Source organism: Protopterus annectens, chromosome 2.part1 (genome assembly GCF_019279795.1).
Source record: "Protopterus annectens isolate FY-2018-M chromosome 2.part1, PAN1.0, whole genome shotgun sequence".
Lineage (NCBI taxonomy): Eukaryota > Metazoa > Chordata > Ceratodontiformes > Protopteridae > Protopterus > Protopterus annectens.
The window spans coordinates 1,924,955,256-1,924,965,255 of NC_056729.1; positions in this window are offsets into that span (position 1 = coordinate 1,924,955,256).

The following is a 10,000-nucleotide window of genomic DNA, read 5'->3' on the forward strand; positions in this document are numbered from 1 at the left end:
TTCCCCTTATAATGAAGGGAACGGGCTTCACAGTGACTTTCCTCTGTTATCCATGGATACTGCCATTGGTATTTATACTGCTATTCAGACTCAGGCAATGTGGTTTAATAGTCAGGGCTTTATCCCTGTACTTTGCTGGACCTGTTTTCTGCTTTCTTTTTTTTTCTTTCATTTTTTTACTTTTACATGTTTATATGTTTTCAGATGTTGTGTTTTGCTGATCTGTTTTCTTACCATTTTTTTTTCTTTTAGGTTTTTGAGTTGCTTTATTCTTCAGATAATCATCCCAATTTCAAAAGGCTTATTTGTAGTGTAAATGATCATTTACACTGAGACCAGGCTGGGAGAAGGTGTTTTGGAATCTGGCCCCTGTAGTAAACCTATTCATAGATAGGCCTTGCATCGAAGTAAGAGGCAAGTCACTTACACTAAGAGCAAGTTGTGATGCCCCTGCACTGGCCCAGTAATCAAGGAGCCTCAATCCTCTCCACTAACATCAGTGAGGGATATGCACATTGGGAGGATGACAAGTAAACACACAGTAAGGTACATTTTCCCTTAAGAGCACAGAGAGATCACATTCAATCTGGGACTGGTTTCTCCCTTGCTCTCCAGATCCCTAATAAGGCACAGGCACAGCTATAGGGTTAAGATCTCAGCTGAGTGTTCAAGCCAAAACATTCAGCACCCTCTCTGTCCAACCAGTGCTTCGTGCCTTTGCCCAAGTACCTGACACACACACACACACACACACACACACACACACACACACACACACACACACACACACACACACACACACACACACACACACACACACTTTGAGATTTAATTTATATACAAACACATAGACACTCTCAGGGAAGGGTGGCACAGGTTTACTAGCTATACCTCCTTCTGCCCAGACTATAAGGTAGTAATCACTATCACCAACCACCCTTTATCAGCTACTTTAAGGCCCTTCTCAAAGGGTGACCAATTCTACTGTGCAATGTTACCATTATACAAATAGTAAGTGTGACTGACAGCAAGGCTATTTAAGAGTGACCTATACAGTGCCACCAAATACATATGTAAGTACTCTAAGAGCTTAAATATATCTAAACAAACCAGCCACAGTTAAAAGGTTTAAATATATTTAGTACTAAATAATAAAAGCACAAGACAATACTCAATAGCTCAACACAGTGACAGAGTTCAGAATCACAGTAAATATTTTAAAACAACATTGCAGGACAGTCTCAAATAAATACAGAAAACATCTAAACTAATATTTACTGTATTCTTATCTATATCTAAGAGATACTATGCCCTAAATGACTTACTTACAGAGCCAAATATAGATAAGAAGTGTTGATGAGAAAATGGTTCTATGTCCAAAGGCAAATACAAAATGCCCAGACCTTCTATCTGAGATAATTCTTAAATTGCTATCAAACATTTCTGCGTGGTTATCTCAGATTACATCATTCTTTGTCACCTCTGTGTCAAAAATACTTATCTCTTAAAAGCAATCCTGGAACTGGAAGTCATAAAACAGTTACACACTTTTACCTTTGAAACCTGTAATTATTTCTATTTCCAGACAATAGAAAGAATCCTCTAGCTGCAGACATCCTCTTTCCTAGCTGAAACTGGGAGACACCACAGTCGTAAACAATTTCATCTTATTTTCTTAGAGTTTTGCAAGTTAACTTCGTATGTTCCAGATTCTTACTATCAAAACATACATTTGGATAGGCATATAGTTCATATATATTTCTGTTCTTTTCCAGTAGGGTACACTGTGGTTGCATTCCTGAAGCTCAGCACATAACATGCAGTTTAACATAACATACAGTTTTCTTACATTTGTAAGACAAGCATACAAACCGTATTACTATTCTCAAATGACATAAAATTATTTACAAAATTCCAGCTAGCTGGACTGGTAGCCTTCACACAAGTCTTTTGGAGTAAGGTAATGCCCTGAGAACAACTTTCTGTAATTTGGCCCATTTGTGTTTTTTTTTTAGTAACCAAGATTTTTCCTTCCTTCATTTTTTCATTCTTTTCTTTTAATCATCTGTTTTTTTTATTTTGTTTGATTTTTTGCAAATACGTTTTTCCCATTCCTGTTGTTTGTTTCTTTTGCATTTCTTTTCTTTTTTGGGGGGGTCTGAGATTCATCTTTCTTATTTGTTGTTTGGGGCTTTTGCTGTAAATGTGAGATTTGTTATTGCAAGTAGTTAACTGCATATTGAATTTTTTAGTTAGTTAGCAATTATTTAGCAAAATCCTGATGGTTTTAAAAATACTAATTTTTTTTATTGGGGTTTCCTTTCTGAGTGAGAGGTTTCACTAGTTTGTGTTTTTTATTTATAGTTTTGTTTTCTGAATGTTTACGTTTGCTTTCTTGCGTCTATATATTGTCTTTTGCCATTTCAGTCTATCTGGATTGTTTTTCATTAAAGTCTGTTGGTAGGATTCAATAAACTTCACGTAAGCTTCTTGTGAAGCCTAAATAAAGTTTATGTATTTGTGCAGTGAACAGCAGTGGTGATTACATATTCATGCTGTGCTCCACGTTTAAACATAAAGTGCTGTTTCATGGCTGGCATCAGTATTCCTGGGCTGGAAACCATATAAAGCAACATGGATAGCAAACTTGTTTACCTTAGAATGAACTAAGTTAGCATGATTGCATGGAATGCTGCAGTGATTACCAGGGTGTGCCATATAGCAATGTATATGGTCCAACATACAGGACAGAGTATACAGTGCAGAGTATTGTGGAATCCCTTTCCAGGCATTCTGTACAAAAGTTGTGTAAATGATCTGTAAGGGTACATGGCCTGCCACTTAAAATAAACAGTCAGGGGAAGTGCGTATATTGGATAGGAAAACACAGATGAATTGTAAGCATGAACACAGGGAAATATGGCAGGTAAACATCATAATGTACAGCATATGAGGGCATGTAAATGGAAGACAGTTGCAGCAGGAACACTAATCACATATCAGCATTGTAGAGTACGGACTGCACAATGTAATTGTATATTATGTGACTGTCAGACAAGGTGACATAACAATGGAGAAGATATCTTGGTGATATAAGCATCCTGACATGAAAATGGAGAGGACATCTATCATGGATGTTATATACAATCGGGGTTGGGTGCATATTGTGAAGTTGTGCAAACTGATTTGGCTGAATATGACTGTAATGTCAGCAGAGGTCACCAACAAGTGGGACACAGTTAGAGGCTCATGCACAACAGTAAAAGAAGCATGCACAATCATGGACAATATTAGAATAATACCACCAGTAATATCATGTCTCTGACAGAATATATGTGATTCTGAGTGATCATAGATGGGTCTGCATGAACACACTTGTACAACTATTGTGACATGTCTGCACCCTATGAGGATAATCAAACACACTGTCCTGATGCTGTAACATCTGCTGGAAGTGTCCGGGGGAGCATATATACTATACCTATATGTGACTGTAAAAGCATGGACAAACACTGCATTTATGAGGAAAAATACAGGCAGTTAGAAAACAAGTAAAATAAATGCTAAGCAAAGCAAGGCATCTGAGGATCAGGACAGTTTATTTCTCCTGTATCTGACAAAGATTACAGGTGAGTACAGCACTTTATATACTGTTTCGACAGATGCAGTCCTGCCTCCTTAGACATACATCGTGTCCTAAACTGGTCACGCAGTTAATTTAAAAGTGCTACTACGACAAATAAATAAATAAAAATAAATAAATAAAACAACATACTTTTCCTTATTTGTAACAAGTTCAGATGCAATAATTTCTTGCTTCAGCTTTATCATCATATCCTACTCATTAATTATTTAATTATTTCACTTTCTAATAAGAAAGACTATTTATTGTTGTTACAGCTGCAGCTAATATTTACATTATTATTCCTGCTGAATAATTCAGAATTAATAAAAGTTTGCAACTTACAAAGTAATGCAAAAGCTTAATAAAAACTTCATATAAAATCTGCAGCACGTATATGCAAGGCACAACATCTGCTCCTGTCATTCATTCTATAGATGATGTATGAAATAGAATATACATTTTCTTATTCTTTGATGTCTGTATCGTATATGTACATTTTACAAATCATGTATTGTATATTCTTTTTATTATGTACACATATGGTATATGGTTTAGGAATGTTTTGATAGAAATAGAAATTACTGATTAATTCATGTTTATGAAGCTTCTAATAGAAGAGCCATTCCCTGCTGTTACAATACATCAGAGTGTGTCAGTGTGTGACCCTTGCTCCAGGCTGCTGTGAACTTTTTGGGCTATTTCTATCCTAATAGAAGGCTGAGCTCAGCAGTTCTAAGAACCACTGCAAAGTCTTATAGCTGGTTTGCATCTGTCACCTGACATCTGATTATTAGAAGAATTATTTTCAACATAAATATTAATTCATATTGATAATTATGCCTTGATAAAGAGAGGAATTATTCATAACCACTATCTTATCTTGGCCGATGCCCTTTTAGCCAGGCATTGTATTTTAATGCAGCTTTGTATTCATGCTTTCAGTCACAGGCATTCACATAAAAGATTGTTGACATATATTGCTCAAGGAAGATTTTGTAAGCTGGTGTCTCAACATTGTTTGAGATCCCAGTGCTATAACAGTGACATTATGGTCAATACAGGCTAGTTGAATGGTGTACATGGCATATATATATATATATATATATATATATATATATATATATATATATATATATATATACATAGGTCATTTCACATATTTCAGCATATTTAGATGCCACATATGTGATCCAGTGGTCTACTCACTTGGTGATATAGATGTTTATGGCCACATCTGTCAGTGCTGAGTGAATACCTCAGTGTGGATTTTGGCAAATGCCTTGGCCTGGTCAAGCTCCACAGGATGATAGTGTTGTCATCATGCATACCCTTGAAAACTCTTTGAGGACATCTAACAGATATAACAGACATGGATGTAGCATTAACAACTCACACATGTCTGCTGCCCATGTCTGTGATATTACTAGTGTCCATATAGAAAGGATTTGTGATGACTGTTGGTCTACCTCACAGATGAAGAGACTCAGGATATGTATACACTTGCATGCATCAGGTGTTGTCCACCTCCAACTCAGTTGGATGTATGTGGATGTACACCCTTCCATGGGAACATAGTCTGTCTGGAGGGTGTGTTGAAGTGTGTATCCAACCATGTCAGGCAGGTGTATATTCTAATTCATGCAATAGGCTATCTGTGATTTTGTCATAGCCCGCTGATTCTGTGTGATAGGTCTGGATGAAGGTAAGAGAGCACATACCGCCTATCTTGACCATAATTGCTTAATAGGCTATTGGCCCTGAGGCCCTTATAATAAGCCTCGCCAAGAGTTTAGCCCATGTTTAGACAAAATCAGCATCTGATGCCCCTGTCTAGCTGGGACATGGGTGGAATCCCAGGAGTATATTTTCTGTTTCCCATCCAGTTGTGCAGGTTGCACTTAAAATGGGGTAAAGAGTTACTCTGCCTGATGTGGAGAGGGAGTGTATACCATAGATGGGGAGTCTCTGGGACACAAATCTGTCACACCAACAAGTCTTGATGTCACAGACCAGGTTGAGGCCATGCATGTGGGTTACTTGAGTGGAACTTGACTTGCAGATATGCAGCAGTCCCGTCAAGGTGGGGTCCATGAATGCCTTGCATGCCAGACAGAGGTCACCTCTGAGGAGTGTGTATGAAACCAAGTAGAGGGTTAGGGCTGTTAGCCTATCTGTGTATGGTAGATGTTTGAAGCCCTGGAGTCTCCTGGTGAGGAACATATGTGGTGTCTCCAGCTGCTGCATGTGCAACATGGTGGTCGAGGTACATGCCAAAAGGAGCGTTGTACTCAGTAATGGGCCTCATAAGGGAAGAATACAGGGATGTTATGACCTCCTTGTCCCTGGATGAGAAACCCTTCCTTATGAGGTTAGCCATGTAGAAGGCTTTCTGTACAGTGAAAGCAACATGGTGGTCAAAAGTCAGGTTGCTATCAGCCTGGGTGCCCAAATCCCTCACGACTGATTGAGTGCTTAGGAGGTTGTTATTAATGTGATAATTTGTGGGGACATCACTCTTGGTATTCAGCTTGAGGCCATGTTTCTGGCACCAGTTATTTGTCTGAGTGAGACCCTCTTGGAGGATGTCTAATCAATAGCGGAATTGAGGACAGCACCCAGCTTGTAGTTATCTGCAAACTTGGTCAGCCATAGCCCACTGGTTTTGGTTAGCACCTTAGAAAAGTATATCCCAAGTAACAGAGGCCCCAAAACTGAACCCTGGAGTATGCCGCTTGTTACAGGTCTACTGCTTGAGGTGGCTTCCCCTATTTTGACTACGTGGGTACTATCAATGAGCCAGTTTGCTACCATCTGGTAACATATGGACTGATGCCTAGTCGAAAGAGTTTCTGTTATGCCCGAGTGAGGAATAGTGTCGAAGGCTTTGGCCAGGTCAAGGTAGGTGGTGTACACCATCTTCCCCTCATTCATGGCTTTGGTGACTAACTTTAAGAAGTCGACCAAATTTAGCAGACATGACTTTCCCTTGACAAAGCCAAACTGTGTGGGATCAAGTATTTGGAGGTTTCCAATTTCCTTCCTAATGAGGTCCATGATAATCCATTCCATGGCCTTGCAGATCAGGCTGGTTAGGCTGATAGGTCTATAATTTCCCTGATCGGTGGACATTCCACCTTTGTGTAAAGGGATGACAGTGGCTGTCCTCCACTCAGCTGTGATGAAGCCAGTACTCAGGCTTTGGTTGAGTAGGGTGGCTAGTGGTGCTGCAAGTTTCTGCCTAAGTTCATGTAGGATGCAGCCTGGGATGTTATTGGGTCCCATGGAGGCTTTATTTTATGCCTTTGAGAGAGCAGTGATGACTTGTTCCCTAGATATAAGGGGAAGGGGGCAGGTAATGAGGATGTCCTGATTTACTGATGGGGGTGACAGAGGGATAAAGTTTTCACTGAATCTGTCAGTCAGCAAGTTTGCTATATCTATGGCATTTGTATACGTGGTGTCCTTGACTACCAGTTCTAAACAGATCTAGGTGCTACCTTTGACATTGCAGACATATGTGAAGAAGGCCTTATGATTGTCTCTAGCGGATGTGGCCAATTTAGACTTGAAGTTTGCTTTGGAGGATTTCACTAGTGCTCTTATTTGCTTGTTCAGGCTAAGGAGACATTCCTTCCAATTGGGCACTTGCTCCTTCTTGGTCTTGTTTTTTCCTTTTGTTATAGAGTTTATTTATTGTAGATGTCCACTGCCCTAGGGTTTGGACACAATCTCCACTCAAGTATCATTGAGAAATGCTCTCAGCTGGGGATTAATCATTTCCTTACTAGATGGTCAACCAACTATCTCAGTAACAAAGCACATACTGTGAAACCTCTACCAGTAGAGCTGTCAACAGTGGCATAACCCAACAATCTCTGTTTGGCCCTTTAATGTTTGGAATCTATTTCTTGGCAGTAAGTATATGACCTTTGGCTTACCACATTTTCTGATTCTTGCATATTGGGTGCAATCATTGAGTCCATTAATGACGTTAACATACTACAAGAATGGCGAATACAGAACAAATGATTGGTGCCAAAGCCACATGGTCTACAAATAACCACAAAAATGTGTCATTATTTTGGCCTTCTGTAAAGTGGAATTCTCTACTAATTATAGCATTGACAACAATCCCCCTGTGCTGAAACCTAGTGGTGCAAGACTTGGGGACACATGTAGATAGCAATCAGAACTTCGACCACCACCTGTCAACAATGGCATGGAAAGGCTACATTGTGCAACTCATACATCAGGCCACTGCATCCAGATCTGAGGATGATATAACAGCAATGTAATCAAACCACATCAGAACACTAATAAGGTACAATGCTCCCTTTTGCATGTACCTCACTGGACACCTGCAGCAGCTGGAGAGGCCACAGGGGTTTCTCACCAAAACATTATAGGGCCTACAAACCATGCCATGACATATGGTGATAGACTCAAAGCCCTGTCACTGTAATCTGTATTGTATAGGATGATATGACTTGTGCCTGGCCTACAGGCCAGTCTCTCTCTCTCTCTCTCTCTCACACACACACACACACACACACACACACACACACACACACTTGACTGAAATGAGAACAGAACCCCTAAGTACACAGACTACATAACTCTGTATTTAAGGCAAGTTCCACAACTCAACTCTGACTAGAAGAGTGCCAGACAACTGTTTATAGGTGATGACATCAGCAGTGTCTGGTGATTAGAAAATGGTAATAGCAGTATTGCACATGCTGGTGTAAAATGCTCCCTCTAATGTCAAGCAAATGCACAGACACCCACACACCCCAGTTGACTGCAGTGAGAACAGGACCTCTAACAATCTAAGTACACAGACTATAGAACTCTGCATTAAAGCACCGCAGCTCAAGTCTGACTTGAAGAGTGTCAGACAACAGTTTATATGTGATGACATCAGCAGTGTCTGTTGAGGAGAAAATGGTAATAGCAGTGTCCCATGTGTTGGTGTAAAATGCTCTCTCTAATGTCAGGCAAGTGCAGAAATGCACACACAACACAGTTGACTGCAGTGAGATCAGAAACACTACCTAACAAAGTACACAGACTACAGAACTCTGTATTCCATGCAAACTGCATGACACAAGTTTGACTTTTACAAGGCTGCAGGACAACTTATAGTGGATAACATCAGCACTGGATGCTGGAGAGAAGATGTTGGGAGACCTGCATGAAATGGATGTGTAGGTATGTGCAAGTGCCAAATACTGATAATCCATGGGATTGGAGTGTTAACTGTAGGATACACACTTATGCGCCTCTGACTAGATAGATACACACACACTTCCCATTTGCTGCAGTGAGAATAGAACCCCTACATTTCTAAGTACACATGCTGCAAAGCTTAGTACTTTACACAAGCATCATGGCACAGGTCTGACTTCTGCAAGGCTGCAGCACAAGTTAGAGTGGATGATGGAGAGAAGATGATCAGAAGCCGGCATGAAATGGATAGCTAGCCAAGTTCAACTGTCAAGGTATTATAGTTCTGCATGTTACCAGACTGAGTGTGCAATGTGCAGTATTTGGTGGTGGTGTTTCCAATGTACGGGTATACTTTAAGAGACAGGTTTACAAACTATATGTAAACAGGTGTCCACATTACTACAGTTATTGGAAAATCTGAATATGTATTGTTATTCCAAAGATGTACATGGTACATTGACATTTGTTATTAATTTATTTCTGAAGAAGTACTGAGAAACCAAGTTTGCAGTGCATGCGGGGAGGTAACAGATGACCGCATTGTAAATATGTGTCATTTTCTTAGATAGTGTCTTCAATTTTTTTTTCTGTTTCCACATGTAGTTTCATGTCATGAGCACTAAATGGACAGTAAATAGAAGTAATATATGCTATTGTCCCCCTTGCATAGTGTACTGCAGAGCAGTGGGTTTGCGTGATGGTTGCCAAAGTGTTTGAGTATGCAAGATACACATTTCTACTGCTTTCTCTGTTTGCACATAGTTAAGGAGTGTACAAACGCAAGCCTTATTGCTAAAATTCTAAGAGGTCTCTGTAATGAGTGTATGAAACACACCTGCTGTTTAGCTGACTGTGGCAGCAGATGTAAATGTATTGACACATTTCTTTTTAAACCCAGATGATATAGGGTTTAAATACAGGAGCATTTAATATTTTTAAATAAATAGTGATGATGCAATGAAATTATAGTTTATACTACATTCACCGTGTGTTACTGTGCATTGACATAGTGCAGCATGCTTATGTGACATAGCATGGAGGTAACCACATCACAGGAGAGACATTCACTATCACTTGGCATTGGTGCATGATGCCAAACTCTGCATAAACACAGAAGCCAAAAAGTGAAGGGCTCCATTGTTTTGT